The sequence below is a fragment of the Chelonia mydas genome, chromosome 7 (assembly GCF_015237465.2).
Source record: "Chelonia mydas isolate rCheMyd1 chromosome 7, rCheMyd1.pri.v2, whole genome shotgun sequence".
NCBI classification, from domain to species: Eukaryota; Metazoa; Chordata; order Testudines; family Cheloniidae; genus Chelonia; species Chelonia mydas.
In genome coordinates, this window is record NC_057853.1 from 112,113,148 (window position 1) to 112,135,935 (window position 22,788).

At 42.8% G+C, this 22,788-nt stretch overlaps 1 long non-coding RNA gene across 1 annotated transcript; it reads left to right on the plus strand.

Annotated features, from left to right (window-relative positions):
* The first annotated feature begins 1,088 nt into the window (after positions 1–1,088).
* On the plus strand, positions 1,089–15,197 carry LOC122466710. Its single transcript, XR_006292439.1, has 4 exons — positions 1,089–1,199; positions 7,805–7,883; positions 9,554–9,632; positions 10,210–15,197. It is a non-coding gene; the product is annotated as an uncharacterized LOC122466710 (long non-coding RNA).
* Positions 15,198–22,788: the final 7,591 nt, after the last annotated feature.

The following is a 22,788-nucleotide window of genomic DNA, read 5'->3' on the forward strand; positions in this document are numbered from 1 at the left end:
TCAGGGAAGTTTGTAGATGGGTTTTTTTTACAGAGCAGCAGAATTACTTAAGTTCTTCAATCTAGAGGGAGGGAGGAAGGTCCGCTGGGTAAAGGTGTTGGATCATATTAAAGAAGTTCTGTATTAAAATCACAAATGAGTTTGATTCCCCATAGTTTAAATTCCAGGGTATTACTAATTTAGAGGTCTCTTGGTTTTTGGTACTGTTTCTCTCCCTCTGTGTGTGAAACTTGCAAGCTGCTAATTGTGTTAGTACATTCTAAGACAGAGTCTGTTCTCAAAGCAATTCACACAGAGAGAGACTCAAAGCAATTCTCTAACAACAGAAACAGCACCCAGAGACTCCCCGCCCTTTTGTTGTATTAACAATTGTGATTAAAATAGAGATAGAGGATGTATGTGGATGGATGCTTGGTGTGGATAATAACTGAATGATCAGGGAGGTGCCAGCCTAAGAATCCAGTGTCCATCGGCTGAAGAAGGCGTCAAGTGGAAATAACCAGAGGACCCCCGGAGGGCAGACTGGAATCCACCCAACAGCCTCAAGAATGGGAGAACCAAAGAACAAGATAACATCTTGGAGCCGTCAGGAATGTGCTATCTGCTGATTGATTCAGCAACAGCATGATGAAGCAATTCCCATAGACTGGCATAGGAAGAAATTCCTATAAAAATAGACTCTAAAAAGTGAGAACTTTGGGGTCTGATTCTGCAAAGCAACTTCCAGGAGCATCAGATGAGCATCTGACAAGGCCCTGCTCCCTCCTCATGTCCAGGCCACCTGGCCAGTGGCTTGGCATGAGCAACTCTAAGGCTGGTAACTATGATAACAACCTTGCAGAACATGTGTGTGTGTGTGAATGTGTGTGTGTGTGTGAATAAATATGAGATTGAATGGAATGTTATAGGTATAACTAACTGCTTACTATGATAACAACCTTGCAGAACATGTGTGTGTGTGTTTGTATGAATGAATGTGTGAATAAATATGAGATTGAATGGAATGTTATAGCTATAACTAACTGCTTACTATGATTCTTTCTGTATTCACAATAAATGTGGTATTTTGCCTTTTTCCCTTTAATAAGATCCTGCTGATTTTTAATTTATTGGTACAACAAAGGCACAGGCGCTGCTGATAGTCAGGAGAACCACATTCTCGTCCCACTTCTGCCATAGACTTCCCAGTGTGACCCTGAGTAAGTCATAATCTCTTTGTGCCTCAGTTTCCTGCACATATTTACTTACCTTGCTGAGGGTGTTATGTTGCTAGGGCTACATTCGTTAACATCTGAGGAGGGTTTTGTGGCTTTCACATGGTGCTGAAGGAGGGAAAGGAGTAATGCAATCCAGATCATCAGCTGGTGTAAATTGGTGTTGCTCCATTAACTTCAATGGGAGCTATGCCAGTTTACACCCACTGAGTATCTGATCTCATTCTTTTTAGACTAACGCTCTGAAATCCAGGATTGGCATGTGGACCCACACACATACTCACACAGAGAAAGGCCATGCAACGTAACCTGTTTTTCAGTAGCTATGTTAAATAGATAAAAGATGGATTTGCTCAAATATGCATGGCAAAGATACATGCCCAAGCAACCACAGGGTATAGAAGTTACTGAACAGGACATGAATTTGTGTACCTCTCTGTAGGGTAAATACTACCACATGTGCATTAAAAGAATCCTATTATTTATAGAGTGCTGACGTGAAACCCCCTGTAAGGGTTAGTATTTTGTTAGGTAAACATTTTTCACTCTGCGGATTCCCCCCCTCTTCTCTCTCCCCACCCTCCCCAACAATAACTTACAGATGTTATAACAATAAATTGAATGAATAGTTTCCCACACTAGAATGCCTACATGCAGAAGAACGCAGAAATGATTTCTGGCCAGTTTCTGACACTGATCTACAACCGTGCTGCATATATTGTGTTGCTCTTGTACGAGTCTTGAGCTGCTCCCTGCCAAGAATTAAGTGCTTGTTCCATAAACCTGGTGTAGATTATCACTTAGCTGTATAGATGTATCTAATAGAATTAAATAGTTTGGCTCCTGACCAGTAACAGATGTGCAACATATAATGCAATAATAATGAGACTGAAAGCACCGTGTTATGCCAAGGGAACATTGTGAGATAGCTCAAATTTCTTCCACTGCCCCGTCAAAGCTTTGTGGAAAGTAAAGTTGAAGTCCCGTGTTTATTGGAACAAAACAAGCTTTAACTTTTTTTTATTTTCATTATAGAATGGGTGTGTTCTCTAGCCCCATGTGCTTAGGGGAATACAGGGTCATTTTTTATTCCTGCGGAGCAGTGGATCTGCTTTACTCTATCCTTTGTTTTGTTTTGTTACTAAAACTCTTCTCTAACTTAAATTCTTCTAATGAGATTATGTTGAACCAAATCGTAACTGGCTGCTGAGGACACACAAGCCTATGTAACTCGAGCTGCTGAGGTCGGAGCCGGCTGAGTAGGAAGAGGAAGAGCTCTGTTGTACCCAATTTAAACCAGCCCGATGACTTTGATAGTTTCTAAAACAAGACAAAAGATGTGGAACGTAGGGTTAAGTCCCTCAAGGAGCTGAGTATTTCCTGTGAGGTGCTGAGCACCCTTGAATCCTACTGAGAATTTCTGTGGGAGTTGGGGGTTCTCAGTTCCTCAGCAATCAGGCCCTTAGTTTATTATGTTTAGTGAGGTAGAAAATTCTCTCCTCAAAAATAGCACCCATGTTGGGAGTCTCATCAGGGAAACTCCATGAGCATGGAGACACAATTACTTTTGCCTTCCTTCAGGGGTCCCACCAGGCCAGGGCCAAGGCACCCTGAGAGGAAGTGGTGGTGGTAGCTTCTACTGCCACTTCCCTTACTGATCTTATCTGTGAATTTCACTCTCCAGGGTTGTCCAATTGTCACCTTCCCTTAGCACTAAAATTCCACTTTGCTGCAGTGCTGGCTGGGGGTGGTGGGGAAGGAGAATTGAGCCAATCTGACCAACCAAAGACAGTTGGCAAATACATGACACCTCTGCAAAGCACAGAGGAGCTGTTGTATGACCACTCAAACAGCCATCGTTGGCTGCTGACACACCGGCCAGCTATCATCTTGTCTCTATCCTTCCACCTTTGGGTAAGGTTAGAGAGAAAGTTTTGGAGAGAAGATAATTCCCTGGGTATCTGACTACCTCAATCTTTTCCTGTGTCAGTCTGGTTACAGCACACAGACTGCACCGCACAGGCAGTCCTGGCGATGGATGAAAATCAGGGTTCTGCAATGATCTTGTTAGGCCTATGAGCAGACGTGCCAAACCTGCGAAAAAAAATGCAGGAATTGGGCCTGGTTTTGGCTTAACTGGCTTGTGAGTTGCTTGTTGGCTAGTTTTTGACCTGTAGCTTGTTGCTTCTTTGGCTTGTAGCTTGTTGCAGCTTGTTGCTTCTTTTTTTGATCGGGTCCCGGCAAGCAGGGACAAGGGGGGGAGAGAGTCAGGGGTGCACAGCGGGCTCACCACAGTCCCAGACTGCATGCAGGAGGGATCTAGTCACATAGAGTGAGATGCCAATGAGCCCCAGCGAGACCCATCTCTTTTCGCAGTAAAATGGTGACCTACATAAAACGATTGTGGCGTTTAATTGATGTTTTTTGTAATGCACATGGATAGAAAGAGCTATTGCCAATATTATTCCAGTGGCGTTGGGCAAGTACCTGTCAAAAATTCTGTGACTATTCAACCAAACAGAAAACAGCTATGCTTGTGTAACTGACATTAAGATTAACGTAGGTCTTTGTCCACCTCTAGTGGCTGAACCATTAGGAGGTTTGTGACTCTGCTGCTGCCCCTCATATAATAGCGTTGTCCTTTAGCCAAAGCAATAGCAGTTCATCCTGATCAATCCCCAGATCTTTGGATCAGCCCCTGCAGATAACTCAGCCAGAAAGCAATCTCCCCTTGTCACTCTTGTTTATGTTTGCTTTCTTCTTATATATTAGCAAATGATTTTCCTGGCCAAAATATTAGTGGAAACAGAGCATTTTAAGCAAATATTGGGAAAAGTAATTTTGAACCTGATCATTCAAAATCGGATTCCAAGAGTTATGCCCATCCAATCAGGAAATTGAAACAATGCCATGTGACCTGACTATAGGGCCAATGAAAACTAAACACACAGCGCGAACTTCCGTTATCAAATAGCTGCTCACACACAAGCCACAGCCCAGGAATTATTACTTGAGAAATAATTTTTCACTAATAAATACAATCGAAAGCTGCTTGCAGACAAATCTGACGCAGAAGAGGAGACTAAATTCAGGCAAATCAATTATTTGCCTGGCTCTATTACAAATGAAGGAAAAGGATATAAAATAGCCATCTGGGAAGCCAGGGAAACCTCAAGACAAGTGCCTCCTTGCTCTAAATCATCTCGGCAGTAAAACTCAGGAGAAAGTGACAATTGGATTAACTCTAACTGGAGGTTAAATTAAATGATAATTAAGAATAATCAATGGCAGTGCTGGTATGCCAACACCTCCCTCCTGGCGGCAATCCCGCTCAATCCCCAGTACACCAATAAGACTGGTGATCTATGAGTCCAACATGTGCTCTGCCACCAATAAAGAAGCAATTCCCAGCAGCACTAACCCAGGGCTTTGGCAGAAAGAGAGCATTTCAATGAAAGACAGCTGCCCCGTCATGAGAGATGGCTGATATACTACTCCCTACATCAAAGACTAGGGTGCCCTCAAATGATGGAGGCTGGTAGTGACAGCTCAATGCCCACCTACTTTCAAGCCACAGACCACCAGGCGCCTTGCCTCGGCATATTATTCTGATTTTGTTAAGAACATTAGGGTGTTATATACATTATTGTGTGGGCAGCATGCAAGGAATCACCATGATCTGCACAGACCCTTCAGAGAAAGGGCAATTCAGCAGGAGCAGGGAACGGTGGGTGGAGAGTCAGAGATGGAGAGGGGAATGAACTTGTAGTTCTGATCCATTCAGTCCAATGAATTGTCTGGTCTAATCTTAGAGCTCAGTCTAATTCATAGATGTGTCTACGGCAGGATGGAGGGCTACCCTGCAGTTTTCCCAGAGCTGCTATTACAGTTTTTTTCGACCCCTAACTGTTTGAGCAAATGAAATGAAGGCCCTTTTTGTATGTGTTCTAACAGCATGTGAGTGTGTGTAGTTCCTTTTCGGTGGGTATGGACATCCGAACCTCCCACATTTGACCTCCAGCATGTGCTAGGGAAGGGTGTCTCCAGTACAAGGCAAGAAACTATTAGGATTGGTCACATACAACCATTATATCTCTACCTATTTCTTAATCGGGGATGCCAGCTTCTGCTGTACTAACCCTGAATGAGTCAATCTCAAGAGGTGTAGCATGTGAAGTTGGTTCAGATAAACAACTCCAAAATTCAGATGGTTATCTACAGCAACCAAACTGCTTGGACCTGCCAAACTAGGCTGCCTCAGGAGATTTCTGGCCTTTCACACTTCCCCGGGTAGCTCCAGACATAGCCCAGAAGTGCAGAACTGTGCCAAACAGAACACTCACGGGGAAAGGAAAGTAGGCAATTTTCAAAAACTCTTCAAGTTTTGAGTAAGGCTTTGCAGGGTGATGATGTGTAGAAGGGAGATGAAGCTAGCTTGTGTGTCAGCCCTGTATGGGATCGGGTCCTCGGAACAGAACAAAGACTACAATGCCTCTTTGTCAAGAATAAGATATACAGTGATAAAATAGCTTTAATAAATATTTTTTAGGAAAAAAAACGAGAACACCGTTTAATTCAGCTGCCTTGCTCTATCCTCCCCTATCTGAATCTGCACATGATCCTAGGCCTGGTCTACAACTAGATGTTTTACTGACATAGCTATGTCGGTTAGGAGTGTAATATTTCGACCAATGTAGCTATGTCAGTAAAAGCCCTACTGTAAATGCAACTATACCAATTTAAGCACTTTCATACAACTACAACTGCATCTGCACCAGAGGGTTTTCTCAGTATTGCTATACCAGCAAAACCTGCTGGCCTAGTCTACACTAGAAAGTTTTACCAGCATAGCTGTATGCATTTATACTAGCAAAAAAAGTCCTTTTGTCAATATAGCCTATTCTGTTTGGGGAACTGGTATAAGCTATACCATCAAAAGAACTGTGGCCAATATACCAGCAAACCCCACTAGTGGAGACGCTGCTTAAAGCTCTACTGGTATATCTATACAGACAATCCCTTTTCCGTGTAGACAAGGGATTGCTGTATCTCTTTGCCTCCTTCTCCTTCTATCTCCTTCACTCCCACTATTATTCATACCTACTTATGTCACATCAGTATAGTTCATAAGCTGTTTGGGAACAAGGACTATCTTAGCACTGTGGCAAAAAAAAGGGGGGGTGGGGCAAACATTTTGGGATGTATTAGCAAGAATGTTGTAAGCAAGACTCGAGAAGTAATTCTTCCGCTCTACTCTGCGCTCATTAGGCCTCAGCTGGAGTATTGTGGCCAGTTCTGGGTGCCACATTTCAGGAAAGATGTGGACAAATTGGAGAAAATCCAGAGAAGAGCAACAAAGACGATTAAAGGTCTAGAAAGCATGACCTGTGAGGGAAGATTGAAAAAACTGTGTTTGTTTAGTCTGGACAAGAGAAGACTGAGAGGGGACATGATAACAGTTTTCAAGTACATAAAAGATTATTACAAGGAGGAGGGAGAAAAATTGTTCTCCTTAACCGCTGAGGCTAGGACAAGAAGAAATGGGCTTAAATTGCGGCAAGGGCAGTTTAGGTTGGACATTAGGAAAAATTTCCTGTCAGAGTGGTTCAGCGCTGGAATAAATTGGTTAGGGAGGTTGTGGAGTCTCCGTCATTGGAGCTGACAGGGATGGTCTAGATAATACTTAGTCCTGCCATGAGTGCAGGGGACTGGACTAGCAGACCTCTTGAGGTCCCTTCCAGTCTTAGGATTCTATGATTGTTGGTTTTCGTGTTCTGTGAAATATCTAACACAACTCTGGGCATTACAAAATAAGGAGAATCTTGTCTTTGCAGCTCCATCAGTACTACGGCCATCAGGGCCGTGAAGGTAATCAGATAGGTAGACTGAGCCAGCAATACTATAAGGAGGACAAAGAGGTTTATCCAGCATAAAGGGAAATATGACTTTCCTTGCACTGACCATACAAGTTGAGTGTGTTTGATCAAGGAAAAAGTAGGTGATAAAAGACAGCATAGGAAAAGCCTGGTTATACCTAACATGTCCCTTTCCAGATCAATTTACCCTTGTGAAAATACAGTCCTTTATCCTATGAAGATACAATCTTCCTGCTGTAATGCTGACAGCAGCATCAGTTATCTGCACATAAGTGCCAACTACCGTACATGAGTTACATTAACCCTGGACAGACCTAACTAGCTCACCCACCTTTATAACTTTCTGTCACAACTGGTGATTTTATTAGGTATTCCCCTCCCCGTTTTTCTTGAATCCCCCTCCACCCTACACACACAGCTGAGAATTCCACTGAATGCCAAATAACCTTGTGTGTGTTGTTGAATACTAATGCCATGTGACCTTGATCAGAAGAAGTCTTTTATTTAAGCTAGTTTTGCAACCTGAAAATTGCAGCATGTTACTTCCTTCACAATTAAGCTGCTTCCAGCCTACATGAATCATCAAGAACTCAAGTATTATTGTTTTAATTAGAGCTGGTAAAATAATAGGTCACCCATCAACTTATTCAACACACTTTATGAGATCTTTAATATAAATTTTCCAACTAATGTTTGTTTCCATTATTCACCCAGCATATAGAACTGCCCAGCTTTTGTTGGAAAAGAGGATTGATCCCTTCATCAGAGAAGGACAGTATGGCTTGTGAAAAAGGTATGACACACAGGAGTGCTGGCAAATGGATCGTTTTCAGTTCCTAGCCTCAATCACCTGACTTGGGTCACGGTTGCAAATCTTGATACCCTGTTTGTGACAGGAGTCAGTATCCAGGGACTGGATATGGAACCGCAATGACTGTTCCATATCCAGTGGCTAGGGCATTAAACTGAGATGCCAGAGACGTCAGGTCTATTTTTGCCTCTGCATTGACTTGCTGTGAGACCTCGGAGAAAAGGTTTGGATTTGCTAAGGGAGTTAAACCTATTGAATTTCAAGGGGATGTAGGTGCCTAACTCCCTTGGGCTCCTCTGAAAAGCCCAAGAATTTCAGTTTCCCTCATTTGTCAAATGAGGATGATCGCACTTAGCCACCTGCCGAGAGCTATGGAGGCCAAATGCTACTGTTGCATTGCTAACAGAGAAAGACAAATAAGGCGAGTCTTACTACATGTTAGTGTATAGGAGAACAATTCTGCCATTTTTGTGTTTTAAAATGCCTACAGTGTTGCTTAGAAAGACCAATAGTTTAACACGTAACGAGATTAGCAGACAAAAAACAAATAGCATGTGTCCGACCCTTCTGACAGAAGAAGCTTTGATGCACCATTTGCAGTCCTTATGCTTGTGTATGTCTGTCTCTCTGACTCAGTCCCCCCTGTTCCCCCCCCAGCTCCACCCCATCAATATACTGTTTGTTTAGCCCTGTACAGATTATTCATTTCTTGGCACTGAGATTTGTGAGCCAAAGAATTAACATTTGGATTTTATTTATTAGCTACAAAACACTAGGGATACAGCTGGGATTGGTTGCACAAACTATTTTGATGGGGAAATCAGTGACAGATTGAGAAGGATCAGACAACAAGTCCTTTTGCGAGCATTGTTTGAGAACATCCTGTTGGTGATTTATTGTGTTTCAAAAATTGGGTGTGGGGTGGAATAGGGTGGGGCGGCCTTCTCCAGGGTCCTGTCACTGACTCCCACATACAACAGCCCAACTCCATCCCAGTCATAGAGTAGCTTAGCCACAGGACATCCTCTTTTAAACCCGAGCTAATATTTTCTTACAGAAGAGGAGACTCTCTGAAAGTTTTTTGCTATTTTTCTGGAATTTCTTTTGCTCGGAGAGGGATTTGAAAACTAAATACATTTCCTGTTGGAGGCCGAGGGCTGGGAGCAGCAAGGAAAAGCATAGCCTTTGGCTTGTTTCAGCAGTAAATAATCACTTATGTTCCAAAAAGTCATTCTCATGGGTGAGGGCTCACCAGCACCTGCAGATAGAAGAGCCTGGGGCAAGTCCAAGCACTTCATTTAGACTGTCCCTTATTACAATCAATCAGACCCCATTCCTCTTAGCCACAGAGAAGTGTAGGCTTAACCTACATGCTTTTTAAAATTAAAAAGGTGGAAAGACATGTATTTTAAAAGAAATGTGAACAGAAATGTGGGGTTTGTATCAGAACTTCTTTTCACCTTAATCCCTCCATGCAAAAGGTAAGCACACTGAATCTTTATCTTATTACAGTTCTTGTCACTATGGAAGAATTTTACTACTGGCATTTCCCCCCTGTTCTACTGGTCTGTCTTTTGTGTTGGTTTGGTTTGTGTAGTTCAGCCACATGCCTAGGAGAAAGTAAGCGTTCTTCTCCTTATTCTTTTTTTAAGGTCCTAATGGCCAGCTGTCTCAACCTATTTGGCCAGATGGGAGTTCTCTCTGAACATGGGTGCTCGACGAGACCAGCAGGTAGAGTGGTTGCCATCCGCTGGCAGAATTTGTTAATCTAAGGCCAGATCTACACTAAATAGTTAGGTGAATCCAGCTACGTTGCTCGGGGGGTGTGAAAAATCCACACTCCTGAGCAATGTAGTTAAGATAAACTAACCCCCAGGGTAGACAGTGCTAGGTCAACAGAATGAATTCTTCCGCCGACCCAGCCACCACCCCTTATGGAGGTGGATTAACTACAGTGATGGGAGACCCCCTCCCAGGACTGTTTTGACTGCCTATACTGAAGCATTACAGCTGTGCCACTGCAGCATTTCTAGTGATGACATGGCCTAATTTATCCTTGGGAAAACCAGCATGAGTAGTGAAAAAAATCTTTGTTCTGTTAAGGCCCAACCCCAAGGCCACTGAAGTCCCTTTGCTACTGATGGGTATTGGGTCAGGGCCTTAGTTAGCAAACCACCTCCATTTCTCTTCAGTGGGAATGCTGTATGGGGACTGTGTGTAGAACCAGGCCTAGAGTCTTCCTGTGCCATCTCCTGTTACCTGATCTCCCTCATGAATCTGGTTTCACATAACATATTTTATGCTCTAGGTCTCAAAACCTTAGCAAGGAGCTGGATACAGGCAAGGAGCAAACGCAACAGCCATTTTGTGCTCAGCAGTAGATGCCACATAACCTTGTCATTTAAAACCTGTTATCCAATGAAGGGGATGTATATGAAGGCAATGGAGAGAACAGCCTTTTTGAAAAGGGCCCTGGCATCTTTACCTTCCATTTTAATAACTACCAGGGAAGAGCAGGAGGGCATAACCATGCATCTGAAAGACACCGCCTAGGAAAGCATGGGAGGACCCAGCCTCCCAAAGCAACATTTACTATAGTAACATCCTTTCAAATATGGATGCTGCATTATGGTGTGGAGTCGCAATGTGATCACACCGCATCAAGGAGCTTTGCTGCACAAAGCCAGCCCATGGCACAGTAAAACTGTATCTCCTCTTCCTCATCCCACTTGGGGTTTCTAAATGTCTTTGCCTTCCAGGACTCCATACTCTACTAGTTTGGGGTTGGCTGTTGTACCAGTACAGGCCGGCCACTGCAATCCTGCCGTTGTGCCTGCACTAGATCTCCGCGAAAGCTCATTTCAGCTGTAGGCAATTAGGCTGGAGCAAAGCTTGGTCTCCATCTGAAATGTAATGAAAAGGATAGAGAGTCAGCTATGGGTCCCGCTCTGACAGACTCTGCAGGTTCTTCTTCAACCAAAGCTGGTTAAGTGGAGCCTCCTGCCACCCCTGCTGCTTCTTGCGGTGTAAGGGGGAACTCTCCATCAAAGTAACACCTGAAGAACAGCACTGTGTCAGCACCAGCTGCCAGTCTGAGGGAAACAATCATCATATACTACTGAACAATTTAACAGGATGTCTTTCCTCCTCCTCCTCCACTAAACAAACTGTTAAAGACCATGACCTTTGGAAAACATAACAAAAGCTGAAGAATTTACAGCCGTTTGTTACAGGTCAAGGCATAGAGCTAGTCCACAGCCTTGTAATTCCAGCCAGAAGCTCCTTTATCTCCTGTACTCTAAGCAAATGCAACTCCCCTCCCTATCACAGATACACATGGCAAAAGCGCTAAACACGAGACCAATTATTATTTTCTGAACTTTGTGATACAAGATGCAGCCAAAGAAATTAACAGTGGGGCAGTTGGCTTACAGTGATCTGAAAAATATGCTGTGGGCATTTGCAAGGGCTGCTCAGAGATGGAAGCTGGCTACTCTCACTTTTCACTCCGTATCTGACCTGTCAGTCCTTGTCCTCAAGGAAACCTGCACAATACCTTCAAGAGGCAAGCCTGAAAGCTAAAAATCATTGATTCAGGGACTGGTTTTATGGCTCATAACAATTTGTAGCACTCCTCACTGCTTGCTAATGCTATAATTGCCAGCTTCATTTTCAGTGGTCACCTCCAGCATATGTGAATCCCTTATGCTTAACACTCTATCCCAACTTAGCTAGAAGAGAAATAACCCCTCCCCCTTCCCACACACACATACATTTATTATTTTAAAGAAACCTCGTGATTTGTAAGCCAATCTCATGATTTTTAGGGCCAGACTCCTGATTGCTGAACATTTGGAGTTGGCAATACTGTGTTCGCACCCTAATTGTTAAGAAACCTGAAGGGAATGAAAAAGAAACTCCAAGGGACTATGTTTTTTTCAAAAAAACAAAAAACAAAAAAACCCCCAAACCCTCATGATTTTTAAGCTAAGCTCAGGATTTTGGGCGGCTGGACACAAGAGCAAACTATCCCACTGCATAAGAAATATAGGAAGTATGGCAAGAGACCACCCTGGCTAAACCAGTAGATCTTTAATGATCTAAAACTCAAAAAAGAGTCCTACAAAAAGTGGAAACTTGGTCAAATTACAAAGGATGAATATAAACAAATAACATAAGTATGTAGGGACAAAATTAGAAAAGCCAAGACACAAAATGAGATCAAACTAGATAGGGACATAAAAGGTAACAAGAAAACATTCTACAAATACATTAGATGCAAGAAGAAGACCAAGGACAGAGTAGGACCATTACTCAATGAGGGGGGAAAAACAACAGAAAATGTGGAAATGGCAGAGGTGCTTAATGACTTCTTTGTTTTAGTTTTCACAAGACTGTTGGTGGCGATTGGACATCTAACATAGTGAATGACAGTGAAAATGAGGTAGGATCAGAGTCTAAAATAGGGAAAGAGCAAGTCAAAAATTACTTAGATGTCTTCAAATCACCAGGGCCTGATGAAATGCATCCTAGAATACTCAAGGAGCTGACTGAGGAGATATTGAGCCATTAGCAATTATCTTTGAAAAGTCATGGAAGACCAGAGAGTAGGGTGACCAGACAGCACATGTGAAAAATTGGGACAAGGGGTGGGGGGGGGGGGCGGGAGGGTGTAATAGGACCCTATATAAGATAAAGACCCAAAAATCGGGACTGTCCCTATAATATCAGGACATCTGGTCACCCTACGGGAGAGATTCCAGAAGACTGGAAAAGGGCAAATATAGTGCCCATCTATAAAAAGAGAAATAAGGACAACCCGGGGAATTACAGACCAGTCAGCTTAACTTCTGTGTACCCGGAAAGATAATGGAGCAAATAATTAAGCAATCAGTTTGCAAACACCTAGAAGATAATAAGGTGACAAGTAACAGTCAGCATGGATTTGTCAAGAACAAATGGTGCCAAACCAACCTAATAGCTTTCTTTGACAGGGTAACACGCCTTGTGGATAGGGGGAAAACAGTAGATGTGGTATATCTTGATTTTAGTAAGGCTTTTGATACTGTCTCACACGACCTTCTCATAAACAAACTAGGGAAATACAGCCCAGATGGATCTACTGAAGCTGGGTGCATAACTGATTGGAAAACCATTCACAGAGAGTAGTTATCAGTAGTTCACAATCATGCTGGAAGGGCATATCAAGTGAGGTCCTGCAGGGATCAGTTCTGGCTCCGATTCTATTCAATATCAATGATTTAGATAATGGCATAGAGAGTACACTTATGAAGTTTGCAGACGATACGAAGCTGGGAAGGTTGCAAGTGCTATGGAGGTAGGACTAAAATTCAAAATGATCTGGACAAACTGGAGAAATGGTCTGAAGTAAATAAGATTAAATTCAATAAGGACAAATGCAAAGTACTCTGCTTAGGAAAGAACAATCAGTTGCACACATACAAAATGGAATGCCTAGGAGGGAGTACTGTGGAAAGAGATCTGGGGATCATAAAGCTAAATATGAGTTAAATGTAACACTGTTGCAAAAAAAGCAAACATCATTCTTGGGTGCATTAGCAGGAGTGTTGTAAGCAAGACATAAGAAGTAATTCTTCCACTCTATTCTGCTCTAATAGGCCCCAACTGGAGTATTGTGTCCAGTTCTGGGCACCACATTTGAGGAAGGATGTGGACAAATTGGAGAGAGTCCAGAGAAGCGCAACAAAAATGATTAAATGTCTAGAAAACATGACCTGTGAGGGAAGATTGAAAAAATTGGGTTTGTTTAGTCTGGAGAAGAGAAGACTGAGAGGGGACATGATAACAGTTTTCAGGCACATAAAAGGTTGTTACAAGGGAGAAGAATTGTTCTCCTTAACCTCTGAAGATCGGACAAGAAACAATGGTGTTAAATTGCAGTAAGGGCGATTTAGGTTGAACACTAGGAAAAACTTCCTCTCTGTCAGGGTGGAGTAAACTGCCTACGGAAGATGTGGAATCTCCATCATTGGAGATTTTTACGAGCAGGTTAGACAAACGCCTGTCATGGATGGTCTAGATAATACTTAGTCCTGCCATGGGTCCAGAGGATGACCTCTCGAGGTTCCTTCCAGTCCTACAATTCTATGATTTTAAGTAGAGAATCTTAAAGCACTTTTCCAATATTAGCTAAGCTTCACACCAACCTGGAGGGGTACAGTAAGCAAGTAATCAGATACCATTTTACAGATGGCTAATGGCATACCCATTGGAGGTGAATAGTATTCCATACTGGATGCAGGGAATCTCTTTTTGTGGGTTAGTTTACAGACCTGGAGATTTGAAGCCTAAACTGTCTTGTCAATCTTGTTAAATATTCCCAAGTCAGGACCTGTTAATTTTGTTTACTGATGGTCCTTATTTGTAGCAAATAAAATAATTCCCCTGCCCTTAAATTACATGGGGGGAAAAATGGAAACGTTTCTGCCTTTCTGTTTAAAAACAAACAAATCCTCTTCATCTCGATCCCGTGAGGTTAATGAAAAAGAGGTCAATGGGTTTTGGATCAGTCCCACAGTGTTCCATTATCCCAGGATGGAGAAAATGAGCATGCTAGTTTTTATGACTAACAGCCATTCTTTCCCAACAGAGAAAAGTCTGGGATCTGAACACAGCTGCTATTTTGCTCTGTGCAGTGAATCACTTCTAATTCTTAAGTATCAAAACAGTGACATGCATTCCACCAGCCTAACATGAGGACCTTTCTCCATTATTCCACCACAAGAAGAATATAATAATTCATTTATTCCTTATTTTTTTAAAAAAACATTACTATTGCTGTAACCCCTTTCAACGCAGCCTGTAAAAATAAATTAAACAAAGGAAGCTGACCTTAGCTTAAAATATGAAATCTAGTGGGAGGAGAAACACTTACAAATGATGGAATGTTCACGTTTGTTACTCTGCTTGCAAGTGGTACAAAGCAAGAGGGTTTATATGAGCTAGCAACAAGATGTTTATTGGACAAAACAATTCACATTTAATGAATCCTGTGGAGCAGAAGAGTTACCACTAAAGATGGAATGGGGTTTTGTTGGTGGAACTGAAATTTCAGAATAATATCACCCCTACTCTAACAAACACCGGGGATATGACTACATGTGCCTGACCATATTTGTATGACTAGCTTTTTGGCTTTTTTTTTTTTTTTGTATACAGGCTTTTGTAGTCATTATACAGTTACAACTATCGAGAGTTTTACACCGTGCATATAACTGTGATATCTGGGCATCCAGCCAGCTGCACCTATTATTTTGATTTATTGAAAAATGCACCTATATGCACACGATAGAAATTGCATAATGGAATGTACAGACTAGGATTAATAATACTTACACTTCATGTATAGATATGCTGGGGGCGGGGATTCGAACCCATGGTTTATGGGGAGATGGCTAGTTTATGACAGCAGCTTAGACTATTCAGTAGAGTTGGTCAGAATTTTTTTGACAAAAACATTTCTTCCACCAGAGTTTGCCGATTTGTTGAAATGTTTCACTGGGGCAATTTTAGCAGATTTCCTGCCTGGTTGCCCACCAGCTCACCTTCCAGGCTCCATGCCTGGAAATGGAGACCTCAAGGCTTCCAGGGTCCATGCCCCTCCATGTCCTATAATTGTCCACTTCTCATGACTGGGTGAGGTGCTATGACCTACGTTCTACAGGAAATCAGACTAGATCATCATAGTGGTCCCTTCTGGCCTCGATGTACATACTATCCACTTTACCATACCTATTTTATAGATGCCCCAGCTCACACAGTGAGGCAGTGGCAGAATTGGGGAATTGTACCCAGGCCTGCTGAATTCCAGTCCCCTCTTCTAATCACCAGGCAATGCTGTCTTCCCTAGACCTCATTTGTGAAAAAGGAGACCTGAGCTGGTCAATCAATTTGCATATACAAAATTAAAGCAAAGAGAAACCATAATAGTTGCTGTGTCGCGGCTTGTGTTAAATATTGTCAATTACAATGTGCCTTCCAGGATATATTCCTGAAGGGTCTGTGACTAACCTAGTTAGTCACCCTAACTTGTAATAGACAGAATCAAGAAGCAGATGTCAAATGAGGAGGAAATTCCAATGGAAGAGTAGATTTAAGGATTGACAGGGTTGATAAATTCATACAAGCCTCAGCACGCATAAGGGCTTTGGGTGTTCACTATACAATGGGCTGTGTGTTGGACAGCAGTAAGAATATGGTGACTGGGTTTTAAAAGAATAAGAACAACCAACCTGCTCAGCCAGATGCCTCAGTTGAATCAAATCTATCTGAAGGTTCTAAAACCTCTGGCTAATGTTTCTTTTTTTAAATGATTCTCCTTCCCTGCTGCTCTTGTGCCTGAACCCAGAGGCAGTCTGGCCAGGAGGCTATGCTTCACATTGGAGGCGTTCCTCATGCCCGTAGATAACTACCAACCTCTTCCCTTCCACCCTCAGTTCAGGAAAGTAAGTGTCCATTTCCACCCAGTGCACATATATTTCACTGGAGCTGCGTGGAGATGGGGCAAACGGTCAGATTTTTTTTTTTAATTTCCCAAATTTTTTTCAATAGTTCCAAAAGATTCCAGTCAATTCTACCGTTGGTGGAAGAAGAGAGAAATGCCATCCACATTTTTCCACTTTTTTTTTTTTTTTTTTTTTTGCTGAAACGTTGTTGAAATTTCAAAATTTGAACAAATTTCCACCATCTCTGAGGCCCACCTTAAATGCTGGTCTTGGTACTGCTGGGTATGCTGGATATAAGTGGGTAATAGTGGTAGGGGTTGTGAATGCTGGGTGTGGGAGGTCAGGGCAGGAAATAGCCCCAAAGCGGGTGAAGTTCCTGGGACTATAGTACTGAACATTACTAATTATTTCTATTACGATAACACCTGGTTGCTCCAGTCAGGGATTGGGGCTCTACTGTGCTAGGCACTGTACATTCATCTAACAAAAAGACAGTGCCTGCTTCCGAGAATATATACAGATTGTAAATCCAATTGGACTATTTGCTTAGAAAAAATATACTGGTCTTGAAAGCATTTCTATCTGTTTTGTAATGTGTTTCTCTGCTTCGACAATGTAAATTAAATTGTTATTTTTCATTTAGTAGTAGCACCACTGAGCTCCATTCAGGGATGAGGACCCCAATATGATGGGCACAGTACATAACAAAAAGACAGGTCCCAAAGAGTTTACAATCCAAGTAGCATTAACCTTAAAGTCGACATGTCATCTAATTTGCCATCTTCTCCGATACATATTTTTAGTTACTGAATATGAGCTATGCAAAAACTTTCAACAGTTTCACAAAGCTTAAAGAAAAGCTGATATTTCCCCCTTAGCCGTGATTCCATCTCCCACTGTTTAAACCCTATGCTGCTACTGTCATGTGCTTTTCCTGTACACAAGATCTAAAACAGCTACAATGGCCAACGAAGTTAAAATCTCCTCCTAAGAGATTAATGATTTCCACAATCTGAAAATGGGGATTACAAGCTTTTAGATTGTTGAAAGTGAGTTGAGGCAAGATAGTAATCAGAATGATGCAATTTTAAAGTCCCCCGGGGCTAGAAATGCCTTCCATGCTAACATTAGTTTCTCTCTCTGCTGGTTTGATACATCATACCATAAAGTGGTCCCCTAGACCATGCAAAAGTATTGGCCGTTTACCAGACAAGACAGAATCCTTTCAGCATCCCTGCTGAAACCAGAAGGGATGATATATCATAAGCAAGGCAGTTCTCACTATCTTCCTGGTCCATCCTGAGGCAGGAAGCAGAGGAAATCTCACAAGAAATCCTGTTCTTGCAACATTTCCAGCCAAATAATGTAGACTCAAGAGGAACAGATAGCTCCGCTACACTTCTGATAAGCATTTATACTTTTCAGCCCTTATCCAAAGGAAATAAGAACTTTGAAGGGTTCACATGTATCATACCTAACTTTTGGCCAACTATCAAGGTAGAATATTTCCTTTATTTCTGCTACTGCTTATGTATTTATGAAGAGAAAATTAAAACAGCATGAATTTCACTCTGTCAAGATTCCTCCAGAGCTGTAGGCTAAATCAGTATTGCACCCGCTTTTCTGCTGGAGTTCCACCTGTCCCTAATAACAGCTATTTTTTTCTACTTTGCTCACATGTTTCCACTAATAAAAGGTGAATCACAAATTTGCCAGAACTATCCCTCTCTCAGGGCCTGATCCTGAAAGTAAACACTATGCCTTGTAAGAAATGTACACAAGATTGGCTCCTATGACAGGTATATCTTACATCATCATTTACAAGACTGGAATGTAATCCCGTCAAACACACTATAAAACAGTAGATTTCTTTTACTTTGAAAGGTTAATCTTGAAGTCCTCACTCAGGCAAAACTCCCACTGAAGTCAGTCTCAACACCAAGGTCAACACAAGCCAATGGGAGTTTTGCTTAAGGACTGCAGGATGAGATCTAGGAATTGCCAGACTGAATCAGACCATATTGCATAAGTTATTTTTAGAAATGTCCATAGCCTTCACTGCTTCAGTCATTTCACTCCTTTCTACAATTAAATCCTCAGCCAGTTAAAGTCTCCATTACTCCAGCAGCATCATGTTAGAGATGGAAAAGATCGGAGGTCATCTGGAGTGTCATACAGCACATTCATTACTGACCAATTCAAGGTCATGCACATTGGAAGGAACCCTTTGTACTACTCACATATGTTGCGGGGTTCCAGGTTAACTGTGACTGCTCTCAGAAAAGATGTGGGCATCACTATGGACAGCTCAAAGGAGATCTCTGTTCATTGTGTGACACAGGGAAGGAAATATATGTCCTCACTCCTTAGTTTAAACACCTGGTTGAGTGATTTTCTGGAATGGACCTGGAACTACTCAGATGCTTAAAATTAAGCACATGCCTAAATGCTTTGCTGGGCCTACATGATTTTTAAGCTGACAGCAATATCTACATGAGGGACCAATCTGGTGACCCCTCTCCTAAGCTTCTGAGCATCCTCAGTCCCCAAAGGGTGCAATGGGCATGTAAGGTGCTCATCATCTTACAGGACTGGGTGCTAAGAGGCCACATATCAACATCCAAATCCCTGGTGAGCTGCTGAGCTCGTCCCTCCTGTCCTAAGGGAATACACGTCAAAGTCTTGCCTTCACTAAACTTTGCTATTTAAACAGCATTTTTGTCTTCCTATGGATGTTAGCATTTATATATGGAGGCCACTGGACACTGCTTGCAGGGGTGCCAGTACAGGGGAGGCCAGGGGGCCATGGCCCCATCATTTTTTACCAGCCGTAAGGGTAGGCAATGGGGGTGAGGGGGCAGAGTGGGAGCAGGGCCTCAGAGGGAAGGGACTGCAAGGGGGGTGGGCCACAGTTCGGGCGCCAGTGGCCCCCCCCCACTTTTAGGGAGCTTCCGTCACCCTGACTGCCTGCACTGCCCAGGGGATTTATGTAGTGTGATCTAAGACCATTGGATAGATCTTTGACAAATACGTCTCCTCCCTCCTGAGGGTGCTGAAGAGATGATCTATCCTGCAACAGCACTTTGTTACAACAACCTGTCACAAAAGCCAATATTGCCTGTAGCGATGCACGCACTAGAAATATGGTAGTTGACATGCCAAGTGATTGTTTTAATAGACCTTGTTAAACCAGTTAGCTTCACAGACCTCAAGCTATCACCAGAGTATTGTGGGTTTTTTTAGGCTGAGTGAGGAGAACTACCTAGTCCTACAAATTGTTTGTCAATAACCCCAGCCTAGCTGAAAGTATAACGTCCTCCCCCGACCCCGAGACTTCTTCTGCATGACAATGGGAACAAGCACACACGTCACCTGCAATTAGAACGCCAGCCCTGATGCAACATGGAAACGGAGATGTCTCAGCCTAATTAGGGCAGCTCTGAACTGACGCTGAGAAGGGTCTTTCCCACTAAAGCCAAAATGGGATGAACACAACCCAGAAAGAGTGAGGAATCAGTCAGTGTTTGATGGGCAAAAGGAGGAAATCTGACTGCCAGCTGCCTTAGGGAAAGGAGTTTTCTCCCCACTCACTCCCACAGCTGGAGGGGGGAGCAGTCTTAGCCTGTAATGAGGCCTTTCCTGAACTGGGATTTCAAGCACTGGTGTGGCTGCTTTGGCGCAGTTATGCAATCCCCTGCTTTAACTGGTGCAGTAAAATTTGCATTGATGCAACTTACTCCAGGTTCAAAGCTGGTCACTGCACTGGTACAAATCACACGGTGCTAGTGTAAAGCCTGTCTACATTCAGGTTTTGCAGCTAAACCAGTGGGTGAAGTTCCAGTGTGGACAAGTCAACAAAGGATTGTTGTGGGGTGGGGAAGAGCGGTAAGAAAATTTGGGGGCCTCAAGAAGTTGTTTGCATTGATTATGCCTAAAGCCTGGGGTCCTGGGAAAACTCTCTCCTAAATTACAGTGTCTCCGAGTCTCCTAGTATGGAGCTCAATGAGCCAAAGAGAGGTGTCTAAAACTGGCATGGGGAACTTAAAAACAAGAAAACCCACTGGAGTCCAGTATAAATGCATACGTTTCTGCTTTGGGTCCCCAGAACTGATAATATCTTTCAAAACTAAAATTGAGATGAGAGGAAAAGCTGCCTTTTCACGGGACTGCTGACATACAATTAATACAAAGTAAGGAGGCTGTTTGGTGTTCGTTCGAAGTGATCCATTCCCCCGACACAACGAGAGCTAATGAACTAAATCTGAACGCATCAGCATAAGATTTTGACAAATGCGTTGTTTGCCTATTGAGAGGGTGGGAAATGATTATAAATGGCAAGCTGGGCTTATTTTCAGGCATGGACACTCCAGAAACAGCGGTATTCTGGCCTCAGTTGGCTGTTCTCTGTGTAAATGATTTCACACTTCTGCTACTAAATCAATTGGGTGTTTCTCTGTTTAAGAATTTCTGAAATAAAATATCTCCTGCTCCATAGTTGAGGGATGTACTCAGAACTTCAGGGGGGCTTTTGGAATCTCTGGGTTTTGTATTTAAAAAGTGGAGCCTTGCGATCAAGAATTTTAAATATGTTCTTGTACATTTCAAATCTCCATTAGTCCTCTAAGGGATAGTGAACATTTTGGGCAAACACTAAAGATGAGCAGGTTAAATACCTATACGATTACACTCTTAAACTGAAAGAAAGAAAGAAAGAAAGAAAGAAAGAAAGAAAGAAAGAAAGAAAGAAAGAAAGAAAGAAAGAAAGAAAGGAAAAGGAGTGCTATTCCAAAATCTTTTGGTTCTGGGTGGGGGTGGGGAAATGCTCATCTATGCACTTTGGTTGAGGAGAGAAAGGAGTAAGGTGATGCTAGATATTAGTCCTTGCCTCACAGTGAGTTATTGTGTGGCAAGCCAGGATGTGACTCTACAGTGCAACCCGCTTGCCACATAGTAACGTCCTGAGTGGGCAGAGCTAGAGATCAGTAAAAGTCCTGAAGTGAGGCTTAGCATGCTGCTGCTTGAAACTGTAGTATGCTAAGCCTCGTTCTGGGACTTTCAGTGCACTGTAGAAGCGTTCACATGGTGAGTTACTACACGGCAAACTGCTCCACTATAGATTCACACCCAGCTTGCCGTGCAGTGGCTCACCACATAGACCAGCCCTCAGGCAAAATCTACAGAAGTAAAATGTTCAGTTATGGGCCAAATCCTCAAATTTCCTACTCTGGCACCACTCCCATGGTAGACATGGAATCATAGAATATCAGGGTTGGAAGGGACCTCAGGAGGTCATCTAGTCCAACCCCCTGCTCAAAGCAGGACCAATCCCCAACTAAATCATCCCAGCCAGGGCTTTGTCAAGCCTGACCTTAAAAACTTCTAAGGAAGGAGATTCTACCACCTCCCTAGGTAATGCATTCCAGTGTTTCACCACCCTCCTAGTGAAAAATTTTTTCCTAATATCCAACCTAAACCTCCCCCACTGCAACTTGAGACCATTACTCCTTGTCCTGTCCTCTTCTACCACTGAGAATAGCCTAGAACCATCCTCTCTGGAACCACCTCTCAGGTAGTTGAAAGCAGCTATCAAATCCCCCCTCATTCTTCTCTTCTGCAGACTAAACAATCCCAGCTCCCTCAGCCTCTCCTCATAAGTCATGTGTTCCAGACCCCTAATCATTTTTGTTGCCCTTCGCTGGACTCTCTCCAATTTATCCACATCCTTCTTGTAGTGTGGGGCCCAAAACTGGACACAGTACTCCAGATGAGGCCTCACCAATGTCGAATAGAGGGGAACGATCACATCCCTCGATCTGCTCGCTATGCCCCTACTTATACATCCCAAAATGCCATTGGCCTTCTTGGCAACAAGGGCACACTGCTAACTCATATCTAGCTTCTCGTCCACTGTCACCCCTAGGTCCTTTTCCGCAGAACTGCTGCCTAGCCATTCGGTCCCTAGTCTGTAGCGGTGCATTGGGTTCTTCCATCCTAAGTGCAGGACCCTGCACTTATCCTTATTGAACCTCATCAGATTTCTTTTCTCCCAATCCTCCAATTTGTCTAGACAATGGACTGAACAAAAACTGAAGAGGGACTTTGGGATTTGGCCCATTGTTTCCCAGATTCCAGGGCCAGAAGGTGACATTATGATTATCTAGTCTGACCTCTTGTTTAACACAAGCCACAGAACGCCTCCCAGATAATTCCTGTTTGAATTAGAGCATCTCTTACAGAAAAGACATCCAACATTTTGATTTAAAAATTGCCTGTGATGGAGACTCCATCACAACCCTTAGTAAACTGCTCCAATTATTTATTACCCTCATGGTTAAAAATTTACACCTTGTTTCCAGTCTGACTTTATCTAGCTTCAACTTCCAATGACTGGATATTGTTAT